Source organism: Camelus dromedarius, chromosome 12, assembly GCF_036321535.1.
Source record: "Camelus dromedarius isolate mCamDro1 chromosome 12, mCamDro1.pat, whole genome shotgun sequence".
In the NCBI taxonomy this organism is placed as follows: domain Eukaryota; kingdom Metazoa; phylum Chordata; class Mammalia; order Artiodactyla; family Camelidae; genus Camelus; species Camelus dromedarius.
The window spans coordinates 46,258,809-46,282,949 of NC_087447.1; the positions used below are offsets into that span (position 1 = coordinate 46,258,809).

Genomic DNA, 24,141 nt, shown 5'->3' on the forward strand with positions numbered 1-24,141 from the left:
GTTTCCACATTCCTTTTCATTAAGTTATTATATCTAATTCAATATTATCTATGTTGAACTATATTCAATGTATAGTATTAGATATTGAATATAGTTCCCTTTTCTATACAGAAGAAATTTGGGTTTTATCTATTTTATATATAATAGTTAATATTTACAAATATTAAATTCCCAAACTTATCCCTTCCCACCCCCTTTCCTGCCAGTAACAATAAGATCATTTACTATGTCTGAGAGTCTGTTTGTCTAGTATGAGTTCATTAGTGTCTTTTTTCTTTTCTTAGATTCCACATATAAGTGATATATGGTATTTTTTTCTCTTTCTGGCTACTTCATTTAGAATGACAATCTCTAGGTCCATCCAAGTTGGTGCAAATGGTATTATTTATGGCTGAGTAGTATTCCAGTGTATAAATACATCACAATTTCTTTATCCAGTCATCTGTCAATAGACATTTAGGTTGTTTCCATGTCTTGCCTATTGTATATAATGCTGCTATGAACATTGGGGTGCATGTATCTTTTTGAATTTGAGTTCCCTCTGGATATATGCCCAGGAGTGGGATTACTAGATCATATGGTAAGTCTATTTTTAGTTTTTTGAGGACTCTCCATACTGTTTTCCATAATGGCTGCACCAAACTACATTCCCACCAATAGTGTAGGAGGGTTCCCTTTTCTCCACACCCTCTCTAGTATTTATCAGTTGTGGACTTTTGAATGATGGTCATTCTGACTGGTGTGAGATGATACCTCATTGCAGTTTTGATTTGCATTTCTCTGATAACTAGTGATACTGAGTATTCTTTCATGTGCCTGTATAGGCCATTGGTATGTCTTCATTGGAAAATTGCTTGTTTAGGTCTTCTGCCCATTTTGGATTGGGTTGTTTGTTTTTCTGTTATTAAGTTGTGTGAGATATTCATATATTCTGGAAATTAAACCTTTGTCAGTTGCATCATTTGCAAATATTTTCTCCCATTCCATAGGTTGTCATTTTCTTCTAGGAAGTTTATAGCATCTTGTCTTATATTTAAGTCTTTAAGCCATTTTGAGTTTATTTTTGTATATGGTGTGAGGGAACTGTCCAGTTTTCCTAACACCACTTGCTGAAGAGACTGTCTTTTCTCCATTATATAGTCTTGCCTCCTTTGTCAAATATTAATTGACCATAGGTCTGTGGGTTTAGTTTTAGGCTCTTTATTCTGTTCCATTGATCTGTTTTTGTGCCAATACCATGCTGTTTTGATTATTATAGCTCTGTAGTATTGTCTGAAGCCTGGGAGGGTTATTCCTGTACCTTCAATCTTTTTCTTCAGTACTGCTTTGGCAATTCTGGGTCTTTTGTGCTTCCATATAATTTTTAGGATTATCTGTTCCAGTCTGTGAAAAATGTCACGCATAATTTGATAGGGATCACATTAAATCTGTAGATTGCCTTGGGCAGTGTGGCCATTGTAATAATATTGATTCTTCCAATCTAAGAGCATGGGATACTAACTCCAACCCAGTGGGTGGGGCCTTACCAGTATCTGCTAGTAACTCATTCACATGTATTAAATTAGCAGGAGTCAAGCTGTGGGCCCATCACATGAGTGAAGCTGGCTCCTGACCCAACTACAAATCTATAGTGTTCCACAGTTATAAAGAAAACATCGACATTAGCTGAAAGTCAGTACTCCTGCGAGTCTGTTAAGGGGGCTCTAGTTAAAATTAAAGTATCTTAGGTAAGTAATGAATGACTCATAGCCATTCATAATAGCATTTTTCTGATAGTTGTTTATATCCTTAGCTTTATTCTTGTTAATCATTTATCTGATGGTATGGTAGTCATTGTTACTTGTCATGATATTGATAGGAGACATTTAACCCCGGCTCTAATTTAACCTTTGTAATAATGGGGTTAGTTCCAAAATTTAGAGTCACCACTGTTTTCTCACGTAAGCTGCTGGCCCTGAGTGAAACAATGGCTCTTATTTTTCTTTACTGTCTCATCTCACTGGTGTCTGCTGCTTCCTGGAATGAAAATACTCATAACTATGTTGTCTCAGTGTAGCCAGAGGTGGAAATTTAAGTGGTTGTTGGATATGTCATATGATCCCTCAAGCCGTTCATGAACAAAATCTCCCATCAGTGGTCCTGACAATTCATTTTGATACTGGAGCAGACCCCATGACCTCCTATAATCTTTTTCCTTCAAACCTCACATTCCTAATTCAGATCAACATATCCAAGTCCCTTGCTTCAACCTGTCTGAGGTAGTATCCATCTCAGGGGAAGTTACTCCTAGGCCTCCGCAGTCCCTTGCATTTCTCATGAGAAAATGTGATGCCCCCACATCCCCTGAAATGTACAACTGACAGGTGGGTAAGGGCTAAAAATAACGTCACTTTATGCCAGAGAGCCAAGCAAGTTGGACATCACATAAACTATGGAAGGCTTGCAATGTCTCTTGCCCCTGGCTTGATAAATTCGGAACTCTCCAAAAAGGACCCCAAAAGAATTTCTGAACTTCCCCAAAAGTGACACTATCCTGGGAGGTATAACCTGCACCCCTCCAGGTTATATCTTTGTGGTACAGGGAGTGACTCGCCAACATGAGGATGGGCACATGACTGCTTAGATAGCTGGCAAATTGAAGGGTCATGCCTGCTGGGACACTGTATAACCCCTCTTCTCCTGCACAGCCCAGAGAACCGCACTTCTTTCTCTAAATCAAACCCCTACCTTATAAGAGAGATGTTGTCTGAGTTTGAGGACAAATAGGATAAAGTATAGTTGGCATCTTTGTACCAGATGCTGGAGTTTGTCAATATAGAGATGATTCATAACTGCCACAACTGGACAAACTGCCAAGGACATGGCTAAAAGTATCACTTCCCAATAAACTCATTTGTACTCATTCCCTTGAGTGGTCCTCAATAATAGAGTGTCCCTTGATTTCTTAGTGGCAAAATGTGGAGAATGTGGGATGGGGCAAGAAGAAACTTCTGGGCTTCTTGACACAGGAGCCGAAGGCTCTGATTCTGAAACCTGTTGGTGAAGTCTTAACAGGGCTGTTTAGATAGGGAGGATATGGAAATTCAAGTGTTGATGATCAGATATATTGAGAGGTTGAATTAAAGCCTCCTCAGGACATAATACCTAAGGAGAATGGCCTGAGGAGGAATTGGATCTAGATAATCACCCAGCTAATTTCTGTGCTAAATAGTGCTGCAGAAGTTTAAGGCACAAGTAGCAGGAGGTGAAGGGGAGAAAGAATAATCAACCTAGTACAATAAAGTAAAAATGTAATGGCTCTGTAGTACAAAGGAGTTGCTTCTTTAAATCTATTCCTATCCTACGCTGGCCTCTCCAAGTGAGTCATACTTTTGTGGGTACTATTATATCTGTTCTATAAATGCTACACCAAATATAAGTGCTCAGATAGGTGTGATCATTTCTAAGACCAGGGGGTGGACAGCTTTACTGTGGTTAGATCATCTGGAAGACTTAAGTATATTTCTCAGATATATATCATTTTCATTTGTAGTTCCTGGGCTTACTGCTCCCAAACCCCTCGGAATTTCCTGAGTGTTGAGAGCAATAGGAGCATCTTTTGCTATAATACTTGGTCTCGTCCTCAGTTCCTCAAAATGCTTCAGAGCCATAAAGGTGAAATGGATATCTTGTTATTCATAAAAAGCCCCTTTCCACCACAGCTAGTTTATGTTAATGAGACTTTTGAGAAGCACTTAAGGATGAGGGCAGGATGTCAAGGACACCAACTGTGAATAGAGGGCACTTGTCTTCTAAACATGACAATCACTTCAAGATTCCTTGGGAGCCTGGTTAGTGACACTTTATAGGTTGCCTTTTTGTTCAATACTCAATTCATGAGCTGTGCTCCCCTCTTGTCATTTCTCCCTGTGTCTGCATCGGAGTAATCCCCAGGGTTCTAAGGTATTCTAATTTTCTTGTGCAGGATGGATACAAAAATACTAAAACAATGTGAACTAGCAAAGAAGAGTCAGAGTCTAGAGGAATTAGATATTCCAGAAGACATCTCCAGCCTCATGATGAGACTTCAGAGACTGCTCAGGATCAAAGATCAGGTACCTAAAAATGATTTGTTAGCTAGAATTTATATGCCAGCTCTGACTTACTAATAAGGGTCTGAGACCTGGAGAATGTTTACACTCTTGGGTTTAAATCTGTCTTTTAAAAACGGAGTGGGGAGGGCAGTTAAAGTGGATTTGAAAAGCAAGACCCAATTAGATGTTGTCTTCATTTACTTTAAGTATAAAGACAGACAGATTAAAGCATATATATATGTTTCACTATCCCTTTACTAACACCAATCAAAAGAAATCTGGAATAGCTGTATTAATTTCAGGCAAATCAGAGCTTAGAGCAAGGAAAATTATCAGGGGTAAAGAGAGGCATTAAATAATGATACTGGTCATTTCCCTAAGAATACAATCCTTAATGTGTATGCACTTTACAACAATAAAAATGTGCAAGGCTTAAACTGTTAGGAAAAGTAGACAAATTCAAATTACAGTTGGAGAGCAACACCTCCCTGGCAGCAAGTTACAGATTCAGCAGACAGAACAGAGAGGATGTAGTTAAACTGAACAGCACCATTAATCAACTCGGTCTAGCTGACATCTATATATTGTCATTTAACAGAATACATTCTTCAAGCTCACATGGAATATTCACCAAAATAGACCACATTCTGGGCCAAAAAAACCCCACACCTTAGCAGATATAAAAATCCTATAGAATATGTTCAGACCAAAATGGAATTAAACTAGTAATGAATAAAGACAGCTGGAAAACCCCCCCAAATACTTGGGAGATAAACACTTCTAAACAATAGAGGGGTCAGCAAACTTAATAATGTCACACGCCATCTGGTTCTACAAGAACGAAGTCACTAGCCACTGCAGTCATTGATCTGAAACACACCCTGAAAGGAGTTGAGGGCAGAGATAAGGAATGAAGCACTCTGTGCTATGGGAAACCATGGCAAAACAAGCCTTCTTATAGTTACATATTTTTAGGAGAAAGTTTTATGAACCCAATCTTTTTTTTAATTTTATTTTATTGAGTTATAGTCAGTTTACAATGTTGTGTCAATTTCCAACGTAGAGCACAATTTTTCAGTTATATATGAGCATACATATATTCATTGTCACATTCTTTTTCACCATGAGCTACCACAAGATCTTGTATATATTTCCCTGTGCTATGGAGTATAATCTTGTTTATCTATTCTAAATATACCTGTCAGTATCTACAAATTTTGAACTCAGTCTGTCCCTTCCCGCCCCCCTTCCCCCTGGCAACCACAAGTTTGTGTTCTATGTCTATGAGTCTGTTTCTGTTTCGTGTTTATGTTCATTTATCCTTTTCTTTTTTTTAGATTCCACATATGAGTGATCTCATACGGTATTTTTCTTTCTCTTTCTGGCTTACTTCACTTAGAATGATTCTCCAGGGACATCCATGTTGCTGCAAATGGAGTTATGTTGTTTTTATGGCTGAATAGTATTCCATTATATAAATATACCACAACTTCTTTATCCAGTCATCTACTGATGGACTTTTAGGCTGTTTCCACATCTTGGCTATTGTAAATAGTGCTGCTATGAACATTGGGGTGCAGGTGTCTTTTTGAAGTAGGGTTCCTTCTGGATATATGCCCAGGAGCAGGATTCCTGGGTCATATGGTAAGTCTATTCCTAGTCTTTTGAGGAATCTCCATACTGTTTTCCATAATGGCTGCACTAAACTGCGTTCTCACCAGCAGTGTAGGAAGGTTCCATTTTCTCCACAGCCTCTCCAGCATTTGTCATTTGTGGATTTTTGAATGATGGTCATTCTGACTGGTGTGAGGTGATACCTCATCATAGTTTTGATTTGCATTTCTCTGATTGTGAAGGAAAAGCCGGGCTGGTCTAACAAGGTAACTCACAAGTCTAGGAATGTGAAGGAGAGGCTGGGCTGGGCTAACAAGATAACTCACAAATCTAAGTATTGGAATACTGATCTGAGTTCTGCTAGACTAACTTGTAAATCTAGGTTAATTAGTGTTGGTTTGCTGTTCATGTTTTTTTGCTAGCCAGCTGGGTTTTCAAAGATACATATCTAGCTTTGGAATTTTGGTTTGCTGCCTCCCCGCCTCCACTTTTGTGATGATAATGCTGCTAAAGCTGTTCCATGCCTATTGGCCTAATACCCCAAGCTTGTACTTTACCCTATAAAACCTCATGCACACGTCTTGGAGGTGCTCAGAGCTTCAGAGCAGAAGCCCCTCTGAGCCCGCCGGCGTAATACATCTGAGTACTCCAACCCTCCGAGTGGTGCTTGTTTCTTGACTGGCCTGTTGTTTCTGTAACATGATAATTAGTGATACTGAGCATTTTTTCATGTGCCTATTGATCATTCATATGTCTTCGTTGGAGAATTGCTTGTTTAGGTCTTCTGCCCACTTCTGGATCAGTTTCTTTGTTTTTTTCTTAAGTCATATGAGCTGCTTGTATATTCTGGAGATCAAGCCATTGTCAGTTTCCTCTTTTGCAAGTATTTTCTCCCATTCTGTAGGTTGTCATTTTGTTTTGCTTATGGTTTACTTTGCTGTGAAAAAGCTTGTAAGTTTAATTAGGTCCCATTTGTTTATTCTTACTTTTATTTCTGTTGCTTGGGTAGACTGCCCTAGGAGAACATTACTGAGATGTATGTGAGATAACGGTTTGCCTATGTTTCCTTCTAGGAGGTTCATTGTATTTTGTCTTATGTTTAAGTCTTTGATCCATTTTGAGTTTATTTTTGGGAATGGTGTAAGGGAGTGTTCTAGCTTCACTGCTTTACATGCCGCTGCCCAGTTTTCCCAGCACCATTTGCTGAAGAGATTGTCTTTATTCCATTGTATGTTCTTGCCTTTTTGTTGAAGACTAGTTGACCAAAAGTTTGTGGGTTCATTTCTGGGCTCTATTCTGTTCCATTGGTCCATATGTCTGTTTTCGTACCAATACCAGGCTGTTTTGATTACTGTAGCTCTATAGTATTGTCTGAAGTCTAGGAGTGTTATTCCTCCAGTCTCTTTCTTTCTCTTCAGTAATGCTTTGGCAATTCTAGGTCTTTGTGATTCCATATAAATTTTATTATAATTTGTTCTAGTTCTGTGAAATATGTCCTAGGTAATTTGATAGGGACTGCATTAAATCTGTAGATTGCCTTGGGCAGTATGACCATTTTAACAATATTGATTCTTCCAATCCAGGAGCATGGGATACCTTTCCATTTTTTTAAGTCATCTTTAATTTCCTTAATGTTTTATAGTTCTCCATGTATACATCTTTCACCTCTTTGGTTAGATTTATTCCTGGGTATTTTAGTACTCTGGGTGCTATTTTAAAGGGGATTGTTTCTTTACTTTATTTTCCTGTTGATTCATCATTAGTGAAAAGAAATGCAACTGATTTTTGTACGTTAATTTTGTAACCTGCTACCTTGCTGAATTCTTCAATCAGCTCTAGTAGTTTTTGTGTGGAACTATTAGGGGCTTCTATATATAGTATCATGTCATCTGCATATAGTGACAATTTTACCTCTTCTTTTACAATTTGGATCCTTTTTATTTCTCTCTCTTGCCTGATTGCTGTGGCTAGGACTTTCAAGACTATGTTGAATAGGAGTGGTGATAGTGGGCAGCCTTGTCTTGTCCCAGATTTTAGTGGGAAGCTTTTGAGTTTTTCACCATTGAGTACTATGCTGGCTGTAGTTTTGTCATATATAGCTTTTAGTATATTGAGATATGTTCCCTCTATACCCACTTTGGTGACAGTTTTTATCATAAATGGGTTTTAAATTTTATCAAATGCTTTTTCTGCATCTATTGAGATGATCATGTGGTTTTTGTCCTTTCTCTTGTTGATGTGATGTATTTTATTGATTGATTTGCATATGTTGAACCATCCTTGTGTCCTTGGGATGAATCCGACTTGATCATGGTGTACAATTTTTTTTATGTACTGTTGGATTCTGTTTGCTAAGCTTTTGGTAAGGATTTCTGCATCTATGTTCATCAGTGATATTGGTCTGTATTTCTCTTTTTTGGTGGTGTCTTTGCCTGGTTTTGGTATCAGGGTGATGGTGGCTTCATATAATGAGTTTGGGAGTATTCCCTCCTTTTCAATCTTCTGGAAGAATCTGAGAAGGACCCTTGTAAGTTCTTTGTATGTCTGGTAGAATTCCCTGGTGAAGCTGTCTGATCCTGGACTTTTATTTGTAGGGAGGTTTTTTATTGGTAATTCGATTTCACTTCCAGTGATCAGTTTTATGAACCCAATTTCTTACCTTTTCATATCTAGAAGAGCACTAAAACCATTAATGGAGACATCTGCTCCTTGTGACTAGCAGCAACCTTCCACTGAGAATTGTGCTTGATTGCAAATAACCCCTTCACCAAAATCGTATATATACTGAATTCTACACCACTACCTCTTGGAAGCAGTTTCTCAGAGCTGAGAAGTTGTGTCCCAGGCTATAGTTCTCAGTAAGTCCCAAACAAAACTGAACTCACAGCTCTCACATTGTGTGTCTTTTTTCCTTCAGTTGCCAGCTTTGGCAACCAATGAAGGAACCCAAAGCAGACTTCTCTCTTTGGCCTGAACACTACAAGGATCTAAAGACTTAGTACCAGCAAAGGCCTCTTGTGCCCATCCACCTCCTTGCAGAGTCCAAATTTGGGTGAGTCTCATTCTTATATTGACTGATTATTCATTAATGATCCTGAATTTTATTTGACAGTGTATGATAGGTACCTGGCTGTGCAGTTAAAAGACACTGGCCCAGGTGCCCGCCTGTCCAGTTGAAAGATGCTGGAGACTGATTGAAAAACCCTGAGTAATCTGGACTGAGTGGTTAGGTAAGAGGCTGATCTGATGCTTTCCCTCAATTTGGCTGCCTTACCAGGTAATTGTCAGAGTAAAAGTGGAGATATCACATGAGAGCTTTGCTCTGAAGAAGAGGGACAAGCCGCCTCCTGGGTCAATTAAGGCTTTCTCAGGCAACTGAGACATTTATGGGAGTGGTAGAGGGCAGAGTCCTCACACAGTGCAGTGGTCCCATAGGGAAACTTACTCATTAAAAGATATGCTCATCCAGGTATCATGTATAAGAATTGGTCATTCGCTGATCCAAGCACCCATGGTGGTCTTGGACCACCAAAGGGAGAAACAGACACATAAGAGCTGAAACAACTCTAGGGTGACAACCTAGAGGAGTTAAGCTCAAAGCAGCACACTGGCCCAGCACAGAAATGAATTAGTAAATTTTATCCCCAACAAGTTCAACTTTAAAATCGGAAATAGAGCCCCTCTAACAGAAATGAGGAATGTCAAAAAGCCAGCCTCCAACTAACACCCCAGCTACATTTATGTAAGTGTAAGTTTTGTATGTACAAGTACTTAATTGTGCCCTGAAAATGGCCAAGATGGGCATTTTCATTGCATATGCAGTTGTTAAATAAAGCTGGCTTGATAAAACATATTTTCAGAATTTTAATCCTGAGAGAACAAGTCCTTCTAGAACTTGCTTTCCACTCTCTATGCCTTGAGATGTAAATGTTCTACTAAGGTTCTCAGAAACCCTTAAAACCACCTCTCATTCCTGTGACTGAGGGTTGGGGAGAGGATGGGGAAGGGCCTTTTAAGCTTCACTTATTCCAACTGCTATTTATAAAGTACTGAGTTTTATAGTATAATACTTGACTTATGAGTAAGTTATAAAAGAAAGTAATGAGATCTCTAGTTCTGTCTGTCAGTATATGTGTGCATTATAAATACATGCCTTCATCTTTGGATGGTGTTATCATAGTTTGTAAATGAGCTCTAGTTAATTGGCTTAAAGGAAATTAAGCACTTATATCAACTTTCAGAATTAGGAAAGAACCCAAATTAATTTCAGGCTCATGTGAATTGGCAAATAGTATTAAATTAATACCTAATATTAAAGTTTATTTGTTGATTTAATACAGATATGTCTTTAGAATCATCAACGTTAAGTATAATACTTTTATTATACCTAGCTTTACTAGAAGTTGAATAAGCTTTTATATCTGTTGCAAATTTGTCAGCATAAAAACAACTTGATATGAAATTTTATAAGCAAATTAAATATAAATGACATGAGTGAGGTTCTCTTTAGGAATAATTGTTTTAGGAATATCTACTAAATTATTTTCATAATTTAGCAAAACTCTAAAATTTCAAGTTAAGTCAAATGATGGAAGTTTATTGAACATCTAGGTCATTTCCAAATGAAATAAGATACTGAAAAATTAATTACTGAACACCAGCTTCCTTTACAGAGAATTAAAGCTATTTAGGACTATTAATAAATGTTTGGTGCCACACTGTGATTTTCTTTTAAGAAAGCACATGTTTTTAGAAATGATTGGTATTTGCCAATCTACAGACTGTTAATATAAGAGACAGTACATAGCATAAAAGACAGTTCATAATTGCTTACTTCTTCATTTTCACTAGAAGTTAAAGTTTTTAAGAATTGAAAGTTATAATTTAAGTGTGTAATTAAAGCTACTAGAAATAAGAGAAACATTTCATTATATAGTAGGACAGTAGGATAGTAGGATATGTTTTCAGTAAAAGAATGAGGAATGGAATTGCATCTTTTATAAGGGAGAAGTAATTTTGTCCTAGGGTTAGTTGTTTCTGATGAAAAAAATAAGGGGCAAACTAATATGGATACAGAAAGTTATGAAAAGTTTGTGGAGGAAGAACCCTGAGAAGAAAATTCTGTGCATGGTCAAGACTGACTAAGTTTGGATTAAATTTAAGTAAATGAATTTTGTTATTAAAGTAAGCTGATACAAGACTGGAGTTTGATTTTCTCATTCTGTTCAAAGTTTTCTTGCACTATTGAGCTACTTTTGATAAAAAGTAAAGAAACTTAAAATCTTAAGTGATCCATTCTGTATTTGCCTTTGAAATCTTTTATTGTCACTTTGGTTAAGTGACTAAGTATTGTTTCACAGTGACTTGTGATCCTATTTGACCAAATATTTTAAATCTTTAATATTTGGGGGTCAAACTTTCCAAATTAAATTCTAATGAACTTCCTCTCACCTCTAGCTAATTTGGGGGATACTTCAGTGGGCCCTTGAAACATCCCAAAGTGAGTTATTAACTAATTAGGTTCATTTTGTGTTATTACATGGGAAGCATTGTCAAATAAGTAATAAATCTCAGGTTATACTGTATGAGGAAATGATATTAGACATTCTAGAAATTATATGAAATTTCTAAAAATTTGAATATGTGCTGGTAAAATGTTGTCATAATTGTAGTCATCTTAAAATGTATGTCACAGCAGTAACCAAAATTGCCAATTGCACTGTAACCAGGTCTTTAACTGTGCCTTACGTCTTTTGTCATTCCTAGACAGTTACTGTTTTTCTCTGATTTTTTTGCAAAAGTGCTTCCTCTTCAAGAAGATTCACTGCAAGGACTTTTCTGAGAAGTACAGGTTTCTGATAATCATACTGCTGAACTGGGTAAGAAATTAAATAATTCTAATGGAAAACCTGATGGCTTCATAAAACTTAAGAAGGACTAGTTACATAGGACTGAATGAACTGGTAAATAGTTTTTTTTAATATAGTTTCTGTCTGAAATATTACTGGCTTTTAATCCTGTGTTTTCCAGATATAAGGAACCCCTTCCCATCAATCTAATTAGGAGTTAGCAATTTGGTAAATTATACCTTTGTTAAGCAGAACTGAAACACTTATCTTTTCTCTCTACCTGATCCCTCCAGAGATTGGAAACTTAGGTTCCCAGCAGATTTATCAGGTAAATTAGGAAGGCCACCTCCTAACACGTACAAGGATCTTAAAGTATTTTGGGGACCTTGAAAAGGGAGGGATTTACCCAAATCCATTGTACCACACTTGAAATCAGTGACAAGTCTTTGGCATGGCTTTCCTGGCCTTGAGAGGTCTTGTTAAGAATTCAGTCTGGGATTCCTTAAAAAGTTCTAGCAAAGTCAATTTTAAAACAGCCTGTATGATCAATTACTTATGTAAGTAAGGCCAAGTTTATTGAAACCAGACTTATTTTGCAAATAAATTAGTCTTAATTTGGCTGTATTTCTTAGAAATGAGGTTAGTTTTAAGGAAAAAAAGATTTTCAGTGAGTATTAAATTCAAGTTTTTAAATAGAGGTCTGTTTTTATTAAGAGTCACTTTCTAGATAGATCTTTGTTGTTACTGTAAAGTTTAATTGAATTATTAAAAGGACATTCTAGTTAGATTACTGAGATAAGCTTCAGAAACAATCTTTGGATGAAGATCAAATGCCCCATGACATGCAACCAGGAGATTATGCATACTGGAAACTCATTTAAAGGACTATCTTAACTCTAGGTTGGAAGGACACTTACCAGGTACTCTTCACTAGCTCATGCACAACCTAACTGAAAGAACTGAATTAATATATCCCACTTAGAAAGGGCCGCTGTACTGGACAGAGAAGAATGATGACCTCAAAATCACCTTAAAACAATGCTTGACCAGAACAGAAACTACCAGACCAGGGTAAGAGAAAGACAAAATCCCAATTAGACGGCTGATGCCAGACCAGGCCTATATACAAATTACCTTGATGATTGCTCAGACCTTTGCTTACAAATGTTATTTCTTTCTTGGGCACAATCTTATGCAGAGTTTAAAATTAATCCAACTGTTGGGATGGTGGTCATTTGCCTATATCCAGCACTTTGGGGTTATGGTGGTGGGTTTCTCCACTCCAAGGCTCTAACTGGATGGTCCTTAGGAAGTTTATTCTAGGAGAAGTTACAGTTCTGTTTGCTTCACGATTGATATTAGTTGGGACTTCCTCACTTGACCAATCATACTTGGTCTGATCATGGCCATAAATGTAAATTCTTTTAAATTACTCAAGCTTATTCAGGGCAATAAGCACAAATTTAGCCAAAGAATAACCTGGCTAACATCCGGTTATGATCATTTAAGGCCCCACTTACGTTGGGAGCAATTAAATCATACTAAGGCTAAACAGCCTAGTAACATTAGGAAATTAGGCCGGGTGTCTTATGAACAATGCCTGAATAATGCTTCCCTTATAGATAATTAGCACAGAAAAGACTAAGTCAGACAACCTGGGGACATACTAGGCCATACCTCATGGAAGTTCCTGGCTTAAATTCTTGTTTATGACCTTACTGATACTACTAGCTGTAACACTCACATTCTCCCTATTTTACAAGATCGTTATTTCTTGTATTGCCAAATACATGACTGAACCTCTGATGAAAGGAGTAGGTGACTGAAGCAGTTGACCAGATTTATAGTTCTATAAGATCAATGACTGTAATGGTATAACTCTACACAGGGGAAGAAGCAACAAGAAGGCATCATTTCCTGGACCACACCAGACAAGTGAGACAGCTGGTCCAGAGGCTTTGGCTGCTGTCACTAGGGTCCAGTCCAGTGACAGCACATTAAGTGGCCTATCAACAAAATCCTCACCTGACCTAGGAATGAGCATCCCTATCACCATGGAACAGAACGGTCATGAAATGTCTCCCAAATCATGGTCAAATTTGTGACCATGGGGGAGCACTGCAAACTAAAGAATGTTGCTTGTCACCTTGTCCTGTAAGAAGTCACTAGCCACTGCAGTCACTGACACGTTAGTACACCCTGAAAGGAGTTTACGGCAGAGATCTGGACGGAGGCACTCTGTTCTCTGGAAAAACCCGGCAGATCAGCCCTTCAGGTTATTTTAAAGAAATTTTACGAACCTCAATTTCTTGCATCTTCTCATACCTAGAAAAGCACTAAAAATCATTAATGGTGACATCTTTGACTAGCAGCAACCTTTTAATTGAAGTATAGTTGATTTACAATGTGGTGTTAGCTTCTGGTGTACAGCAAAGTGATTGTGGAAAATATGAAAAAAGTGATTTAATTATACATATTACTAATTTTTTCCAACTATAGATTATTACAAGATACTGTATATACTTGCCTGTGCTGTACAGTAGGACCTTATTTATTGTAGTTTATATCTGCTAATCCCAAGTCCTAATTTATACCTCTGGTCACTTTTCCCTTTGGTAAACTATGTTTATTTTCTTTATCTGTGAGTCTATTTGTTTTGTAAATTAAGTTCACTTGTATTACATTTTAGATTCCACATATAAGTGGTATCATGTGATACTTGTCTTTGTCATTTAATTTAGTGTGATAATCTCTAAGTCCATCCATGTTGCTTCAAATGGCATTTTCATTTTTTATGACTGAGTAGTATTCCACTGTACAAATACACAACTTCTTTCTCCAGTCATCTGTCAATGGACATTTAAGTTGCTTCCATGTCTTGACTATTGTATATAGTGCTGCTATTAACATCGGGGTGCATATATCTTTTCAAATTAGAGTTCTCTCCAGATATATGCCCAGAAGTGGGATTGCTGGATCATATAGTAAATCTATTTTTAGTTTTTTGAACACTCTCCATACTGTTTTCCTTAATGGCTGCACCAAACTACAGTCCTACCAACACTGTAGGAGGGTTCCCTTTTCTCCACAGCCTCTCCAGCATTTATCATTTGTGGACTTTTGAAGGATGGTCATTCTGACTGGTGTGAGGTGGTACCTCATTGTAGTTTTGATATGCATGTCTGATACTGATATTGAACATTTTTTCATGTGCCTATTTACCATCTGTATGTCTTCATTGGAGAATTGCTTGTTAACGTCTTCTGCCCATTTTTGGATTGCATTTTATTAAGATATATAAACTATTCTGGCAGAAAATCAAATTATTAAAAGTAGAAGCCTTAAATTAACATGATTCAACTTAAATGCATTATTTGTTCTCAATATCATGCAAGAGATTCAGGTACTCTATGGGCAAAGGTCATTAAATGGAAAAGGTGTTTACTGAATGAACTTCCAACATCTAGATATAGATCTATATGGAATGACATTTGTACTTTGAGAGTATAACATGCACACCCATAGTAGAAAGAAAGGGAGGAAGGAAAGAAGAAACAAAGAGAAACTTAGAAAGAAAGAGAAACTTAGAAAAGAATTCAGAAAGAAAGCAACTTAGAAAGACAGAAAGAAAGGAACTTAGAACAAATAGAAACTTAGAAAGCGACTTAGAAAGCAACTTAGTTCCTTTCTTTATGAATTCCTTTCTTAGAAAGAAACTTAGAAAGACAAAAACTTAGAAAGACAGAAAGAAAAACTTAGAAACTTAGAAAGCAAGAAAGAAACAAAGAAACTTAGAAACAAAGAAAGAGAAAGGAACTTAGAAAGGAAGAGAAAAAGAAAAAAAAGCAAGAAACAAAGAAAGCAACATAGAAAGAAACAGAAACTTAGAAGAAGAAACAAAGAGAAATTAGAAAGCAACTTAGGAACTTAGAAAGAAAGGAACTTAGAACAAATAGAAACTTAGAAAGAAACAGTTCCTTTCTTTCTCAATTCCTTTCTTAGAAAGAAACTGAGAAAGAAAGGAACTTAGAAAGCAAATTAGACAGAGAAAAACTTAGAAAGGAACTTAGAAAGACAGACAGAAAGAAAAACTTAGAAAGAAAGACACTTAGAAACAAAGAGAAATTAGAAACGAACTTTGGAAGGAAGGAAGAAAGAAAGAAAGAAAGAGAAAACCAAGAAATTTAGAAAGGAAGAAACTAAGAAAGAAAGCAAATTAGACACAAAGAAAAACTTAGAAAGGAATTTAGAAAGAAACGAACTGAGAAACATAGAAAGAGAGAAACTTAGAAAGCAAGGAACTTAGAAACTTAGAAAGAAACAAAGAGAAATTTAGAAACGAACTTCGAAAGACAGACATAAAGCAAAAGTTAGAAAGAAAGGAACTTAGAAAGAAAGCAACTTAGAAAGAAAAAAGAAAGAAAAGGAAGCAAGAAACTTAGAAAGCAACTTAGAAACAAAGAAAGAAAAACAGAGAAATTAGAAAGGAACTTAGAAAGAAAAGCAAAATTTAGAAACAAAGCAATTAGACAGAAAGAAAAACGTAGGAATATAGAAAGAAAGAAAGGAACTTAGAAAGGAACTGAGAAACTTAGAAACTTAGAAAAAGAAACATAGGAACAAAAACTTAGAAACTTAGAAAGAAAGGAACTTAGAACAAATAGAAACTTAGAAACTTAGAAAACAAGAAAGAAACAAAGGGAAACTTAGAAACAAAGAATGAGAAACTTAGAAAGAAGAAGAAACAGAGAAATTAGAAAGGAACTTAGAAGAAAGGCAGAAAGAAAAGGGAGGAAGGAAGGAAAGAAGGAAGGAAGGAAGAACGGAAACCAAGCAAGAAAGTTAGAAAAAGCAATTAAGAAAGAAAGAAACTGAGAAACTTAGAAGAAAAAGAAACTTAGAAAGAAAAACTTAGAAAATTAGAAAGAAAGGAACTTAGAAGAAACAGAAACGTAGAAACTTAGAAAGAAACTTAGAAAGCAAGAAACTTAGAAAGAACGAAAGGAAAGCAAGCAAGAAACTTAGAAAGAAAGAAACTTAGAAGAAACAGAAATTAGAAAGGAACTTAGAAATAAAGGAAGAAAGAAAGAAAAGCAAGCAAGAAACTTAGAAAAAAGCAACTAAGGAAGGAAGAAAGAAAAAGAAAGAGAAAGAAAGAAAGAAGAAATAGAAAGTTAGAACGGAAGCAACTTAGAAAGAAACAAAGGGAAACTTTCAAAGAAAGAAAGAGAAACTTAGAAGAAACAGAGAAATTAGAAGGGAACTTAGAAAGAAAGGAAGAAGGAAAGGAAGGAAGGAAAGCAACCAAAAAACTTAGAAACAAAGGGAAACTTAGAAGAAGAAACAGAAATTAGAAAGGAACTTAGGAAGGAAGGAAAAGAGAGAAAAAGAAAGAAAGAGAGAAAAGAAAGCAACTTAGAAAGAAAGAAACAAAGGGAAACTTAGAAACAAAGAAAGAGAAAGAAGAGAAATTAGAAAGGAACTTAGAAAGAAACAAAGAAAGAAAAAAACTAAGAAAGAAAGCAAATTAGAAAGAAAAACTTAGAAAGGAATTTAGAAAGAAAGAAACTTAGAAATAAAGAAAGAGAAAGAAGAAGAAACAAAGAAATTAGAAAGGAACTTGAAAGAAAGAAATGAAAAGAAAGTTAGAAAAGTTAGAAAGGAAGCAACTTAAAAAGAAACAAAGGGAAACTTTCAAAGAAAGAAAGAGAAACTTAGAAGAAACAGAGAAATTAGAAGGGAACTTAGAAAGAAAGGAAGAAAAAAGGGAGGAAGAAAGGCAGGAAGGCAAGCAAGCAAAAAACTTAGAAAGAAAGCAACTTAGAAAGGAACTTAGAAAAAAAAGGAAGAAAGAAAGAACAAGCAAGCAAGAAAGAAAGAAAAAGAGAAAGAAAGAACAACAAACAAAGAGAAATTAGAAAGGAACTTAGAAAGAAAGGAAGAAAGAAAAGGAAGGAAGGAAGGGAGAAAGGAAGGAAAGCAAGCAAGAAACTTAGAAAGAAACAAAGGGAAACTTACAAAGAGAAACTTAGAAGAAGAAACAGAAATTAGAAAGGAATTTAGGAAGGAAGGGAAAGAAAGGAAGGAAAAGAAAGAAAGCAAATTAGACAGAAAGAAAAACTTAAAAAGGAATTTAGAAAGGATTAGAAAGGAACTTAGAAAGAAAGGAACTGAGAAACTTAGAAAGAAAAAGAAACTTAGAACAAATAGAAACTTAGAAAGCAAGAAACTTAGAGAGAAACTTAGAAAGAAACTTAGAAAGCAAGGAACATAGAAAGAAACAAAGAGAAACAAAGAGAAACTTAGAAAGGAACTTAGAAAGGAAAACTTAGAAAGAAAGGAACTTAGAAAGCAAGAAATTTAGAAAGCAAAAAAGAAACAAAGAAACTTAGAAACAAAGAGAAAGAAGAAGAAACAAAGAGAAATTAGAAGGGAACTTAGAAAGGAAGGAAGAAAGGAAGAAAGAAAGACTTAGAAACAAAGAGAAAGAATAAGAAAGAAAGAAATTAGAAAGGAACTTAGAAAGGAAGAAAGAAAAGGAAGGAAGGCAAGCAAGCAAGAAACTTAGAAACAAAGAAAGAGAAACTTATAAAGAAGAAACAGAAATTAGGAAGGAAGGAAGGAAGAGAAACTAAAAGAAAGCAAATTAGACAGAAAGAAAAACTTAGGAAGGAATTTAGAAAGAAAGGAACTGAGAAACTTAGAAAAAAACTTAGAAAGAAACTTAGTTCCTTTTTCTTTCTAAATTCCTTTCTTAGAAAGAAACCTAGAAAGCAAGAAACTTAGAAACTTAGAAAGCAAGGAACTTAGAAACTTAGAAAGAAAGAAACTTAGAAAGGAACTTAGAAAGACAGGAAGAAAGAAAAGGAAGAAAGAAAAAGAAAAAGAAAGAAAGCAACTTAGAAGAAGAAACAAAGAAATTAGAAAGGAATTTAGAAAGGAAGGAAGGAAGAAAGGAACAAAGGGAAATTTAGAAAGAAAGAAGAAAGAAAGAGAAATTACAAAGAAAAAAATTTAGAAATAGAGAAACTAAGAAAGAAAACAGAAAGAAAAACTTAGAAAGGAATTTAGAAAGAAAGAAAGGAACTTAGAACAAATAGAAACTTAGAAAGAAACTTACTTCCTTTTTCTTTCTAAATTCCTTTCTTAGAAATTTAGAAAGCAAGAAACTTAAGAGAGAAACAGAAAGAAACAAAGAGAAACTTAGGAAGGAAGGAAGAAAGAAAGAAAAAGAAAGAAAGGCAAGCAAGAAACTTAGGAAGAAAGAAAGAAAGTTAGAAAGAAGAACAAACAAAGAGAAATTAGAAAGGAACTTAGGAAGGAAGAAAAAGGAAGGAAAGCAAGCAAGAAACTTAGAAAGAAAGCAACTTAGAAACAAAGGGAAACTTAGAAACAAAGAAAGAAACTTAGAAGAAGAAACAGAGAAATTAGAAAGGAAGTTAGGAAGGAACTTAGGGAGGGAGGGAGGAAGAAAAGAAAAAGAAGGAAAGAAAGGAATGGAAGCTTAGAAACAAAGAAAGAGAAACTTAGAAAGAAGAAGAAACAAAGAAATTAGAAAGGAACTTAGACAAAGGAACATAGAAAGACAGAAAGACAGAAAGAAAGAAATTTTGAAAGGAACTTAGAAAGAAAGGAACTTAGAAAGCAAGAAAGAAACAAAGAGAACTTAGACAGGAATTTAGAAAAGAAAGCAACTTAGAAAGGAACTTAGAAAGAGGAACTTAGTAACTTAGAAAGACAAAGAAAGAAAGGAACTTAGAAAGGAATATAGAAAGAAAGCAACTTAGAGAGAGAGAGAGAAAGAAAGAAAAAGAAAGAAAGAAAGAAAGAAAGAAAGAAAGAAAGAAAGAGAGAAAAGAAAAGAAAGAAAGAAAGAAAGAAAGAAAGAAAGAAAGAAAGAAAAGAAAAGAAAAGAAAGAGACTTAGAAAGCAAGAAACTGAGAAAGCAAGAAACTGAGAAAGAAATAAAGGAACTTAGAAAGGAAGAAAGGAACTTAGAAAGAAAGCAACTCAGAAAGAACAAATAGAAACTTAGTTCCTTTCTTTCTTTCTAAATTCCTTTCTTAGAAAGAAACTTAGAAAGCAAGCAACTTAGAAAGACAGAAACAAATGGAAACTTAGAAAGAAACATAGAGAAAGTTAGAAAGTAACAGAGAAACTTGGAAACTTAGAGACTTAGAAACTCAGAATGTAAGAAACAGAAAGAAAGGAAGAAACTTAGAGACCTAGAAAAAAACTTAGAAACAAACCTAGAAACTTAGAAACTCAGAAAAAGAACTTACTTACTTATTGGCATTCCAGGAGTGGAGTCCCCTGCACATCTGGCTCTCCATCCCCCTTTGGCTCCATGTACCTGGTAGCTGTGGTGTGATGTCACCATTCTGGCTGTGGTAAGAGTGGAATGCAGCCTGCACCAGCCCATCATTGACTTGGTTCTGTCCACCTCCACTATGCCCATACTGCTGGAAATCTTCTGGTTTGGCACTAGTGACATAGGCTTGGATGCCTGCTTGGCTCAAATGTTCCTCATTCACTGCTTTACCACGGGTCAGTCGGGCATCTTCCTAGCTATGGCTTTTGACGACTGTGTAGCCCTCTGTGACCCACTACATCATGCTACAGTGCTCACGCATACTGTGGTGGGACGTTTGGGGCTAGCTGCCCTCTTCCTAAGTTCTCTGTATTGGACCCCTGCCTCTGATGATCCGCCTGCAGCTGCCCCTTTACAAAGCCTGTGTCATCTCCCACTCCTACTGTGAGCACAGGGCTGTAGTCACCTTGGCAGGTGGTGACATCGGAATCAAAATATGGCCTGAGCATTGGCTTTCTGGTCTTAATCCTGGACTTAATGGCCATTGCTGCCTCTTATGTGATGATTTTCAGGGCCGTGATGGGGCTAGCTACTCCTGAGACCAGGCTTAAAACCCTGGGGCTGTGTGGTTCTCACATCTGTGCTATCCTGACCTTTCATGTTCCCATTGCTGTTTCTTCCCTCATTCATCAATTTGGTCACCAGGTGCCTCCTCCAATCCACACCTTGCTGGCCAACTTCTACCTCCTCATTCCTCCAATCCTCAATCCCATTGTCTATGCTGTTCACACCAAGCAAATCCAAGAGAGACTTCTCAAATCTGAAAGATAACAACTAAGATCCAATGACTGATACTTCCTTCTCTTAGAAAAGCTCATGGAGAAAGTATTTAAGTATAGTGGGCAGCTTCCCATTTAGGAACTTCAAGCAAGTGAGATGTTAAGCCCTGTGGTCTCTAGATTTTGTAATTCTAACCTAACATCTCAAATCACCAAAGTCATGCTAAAAAACAAAGTACAGTTCTAAACTCTAAGGGTAGATGGTTTTCTAATTACTCAAAGATATTTAAACTACAGAGAAGACAAAACAATGATAACACTATCAGTAACACAAGTAGCAGTTAGTGGTTACTAGGCATGTAAGTAATTCTTATAAATATCCAGATATCAAGGTAGGGTGTATCGTTCACATTTCATACACAATAGCACAGAATATAGAGTTTGAGCTGCCTAGATCAAATGTTTTGGTTGGAGTTTGTAAAATTTCTGTTATGTAATATTACTTACTGTTTTCTGTGTGTACTTTAATATGTAAATCCTAAAAACTAGGTCATTCCATCAAAGTGGACTTAGCTACAACAAAAGCATCTTCTGATTTAAGTCTTTAACAAGTGAGATACTGCTCAAACTGCTTGTATTAATAAAAACATGAAGTGTTTTAGAAAGACTGGTCTGTATGTCTAGTAAGTATGAGGAATACCACTCGCGAAAGAATGGCCTAGGAAAAACAACAGCTCAACACAAGGGAGTGAGTCAAGGTGACTACATCTCAACATTGCCCTTATATTTTCCCTGCCAGCTGCTCCATCCGGTAGCCTGAAGCATAAAAGGGCTCCATGAAAAAGAAAACCTTGCCCTTCCCACAGAAACTCTCCTTAACCCTGATCCATCTGTAGGATCCCTGATTGTAATGTGTCTTTTTAAAATGGATCACCAAAAACTGTTATGAATTCTAACATTTATAGGAATATTGACTTTACCCTCCAGGTTAAAGATTAGCTCACCATCTAGAAAGTATAGCACTTAGCTGCTGTTGATTGAAAGCTATTAATGTAATTCTCATAACCACACTGTAAGGGAAGAATTACTATCCCTACTTTGCAAATGAGGAAATTGACCTTCCCAGAGATAATATGAACAGTGACCTTGGGCAATTCTAAGAGGTAAAAATCAGCCATTATGACGTTTGTTTTTAATGTTAAGGTTTCTAGTCTTTCTGACCCTCCTTTGCCTCAACTGTGAAAGGGCTGAAAGGCATTTTCCAAAATCTGAATCCTGTTCATTTAAGATTCCCAACACAGCAGACCTTAGCTGTGCGCATTACTCCCAGAGCTGGGAGTACACAGATCACTGAAGCACACTCCTCTTAGTGTTCTCAGAGGGACAAAGTGTAGAGCTGGATTCTATCCAAGTCCAATGGCAAACTCCACCACTCCATAAACTAAACAGGCAGGAAGGCAGTGACTATACCAAGCTTCAGGTATACAAACTATCACTGGGCGTGATACCAAGTAGTCAAGTGTAAAGGAAAGATCACTTCGTAACAATCAGAAAATGACTTCTGGTTTTGCTTTGGTTATTCCAATTAACTGGGGTATTTCCAATTACTTAATTGAAATAATTGTAGTTAATTTTATGTACCTACTGGGATACCTAGACTGTGTGATCATTTAGGTTCCAGTTATAGTCATATTTCCTCTAACATCTCTAACTTCCATCCTAGTATTTGTTCCTGAAACTCATGTCTGAGTTTGGAGGAATCAAATATTCTTCCTATAAATAGAAAAGCAATCATAAGCAAACTCTTGTTTTGCTCACCTCAACCATGGCTGGGACCAGGGGAAAAAGTTTAGAGTTAGTGCCAAGTGTATGTTCACTGGCTCTCAGGGATGTTCCTGTGGTTCCTTTATCCCAAAAGATAAAAGGCAAGGCCCAGAACTCAGAGCTACCTCTAAAAATTGTTCTAATATATCATCTAACCACCAAATTAACTGCAGGAGAAAAACTAGAAACATTCTCATTCAGTTCAGAGCACAGATTTCCTGAGGGAGAGTATACTCAAGGGAGTTACACAAACTCGGACCCGATTTATGGCACTCTTCCTCTGGAATTCAGCCTACCACATAAATTAGTTTGCTTTTATTCTCCACAGACTGTACAGTCCGTCAGCTCTAATATCTTCTGCATTTTAACATAAGTGTTGTAAAACCTGGACGCAGCCCAGACCCATTAAGTTCACTACCTAACCAGAAAAGCCTGAGGAGTTTACACAACATACAAGCAGGCATGAGGACCGCTGTGGAAACCTTTAAATATGCCTCCCAGATGGCCTACGAGAGGGAATGTGCTCACCTGAGTCTTAGCCGATGGTGTGCAAATCCATCACGACCTTCTGCTGAGGCCACGCTTCTCACAAGCAGCTTCCCAGGCAGTGACTAGGTTTGAGAGGGACATAAAGTAGGACCATTCCTGTAAGACAGAACACTTGTGAGAGGTAACTACGGCTCCTGGACTCATTGGTCTTACTGAAGCTTTTAGAGATACATTAAAGTCTAAGATGTTCGCTCCTTATCCTCCAGTCAGTCCTTTGCAGACGAGAGACTGGCATTGTGATCCAACAGCTCATTCAGCATCCTTTAGCTCCCTCTGCATTTTTTCACATAGGCATAACCTCCAATAGGTCTCAAGTCTAATCCCATTCCAGTTATAAAAGATCAGAAACAGTTTCCCTTAACAGGGGATGGGCAAAAGTTCTCACATACAGTATGCCTCAGGGGCATGTTAACTCTCTTCCTGTGCTACAGTACGGTTCTAAGATGTCAGGGCATCCCACAGGCCACCCCAGTGATCCACCAGCAGCATGATGTTGACTTGGCAAAATGAGCCCCAGGTGTTTAGTATACTAGAGGCCTTAGTAAGACACATATAGCTCCAGAGGGTAGCAGATAACTCCTAAGAATATTCAGAAACCTAGAACTTCAATGAACTTTAGGAGTCCAATGGTAAACAAACATTCTTAAAGTAAAAGGTCTTCATCTTGCATTTTCTACCAGAAAGAAATCACACTGCATGGTTGGCCACCTTGGATTCTGAAGAGAATGTATTCCTCACTTAGGAATCCTGCTTTAGTCCCTGTACCAAAAGACATGGAAGAACAGCTTTGAGTGGGCCCAGAGCAGGAAAGGACTGTTTCAGATCCAGACTATGGTACAAGCATCACTGCCACTAAGGCCTTATGGGACTGGCAACAGGGGCAGCAAAGGAGACCACGTGTGGACCAGCCGTGTAGATGCCCACGGACCAAGGCTGACTAGCTACTGCTGCCTCTGAACGCCTGTCAGCACCTGAGGTCCATGCAAAACCCAGACAGAACACTTACTGCTCACGAAGGCCACTTGGTGGCAAGTCAACTACTCTGGGCCTCTTCAACCCTAGAAAGTACAGTGGTCTGTCCTGCCCGTGATACATACTTATTCTGGGTGTGGATTTGCCTTTCATGCCCACAGAGCCTGGGC

General features: G+C 37.0%; 1 pseudogene; it reads left to right on the forward strand.

Moving 5' to 3' along the window:
- The first annotated feature begins 3,965 nt into the window (after positions 1 to 3,965).
- Positions 3,966 to 21,447, forward strand: LOC116155178 (olfactory receptor 52M1-like; annotated as a pseudogene).
- The last annotated feature ends 2,694 nt before the right edge of the window (positions 21,448 to 24,141 follow it).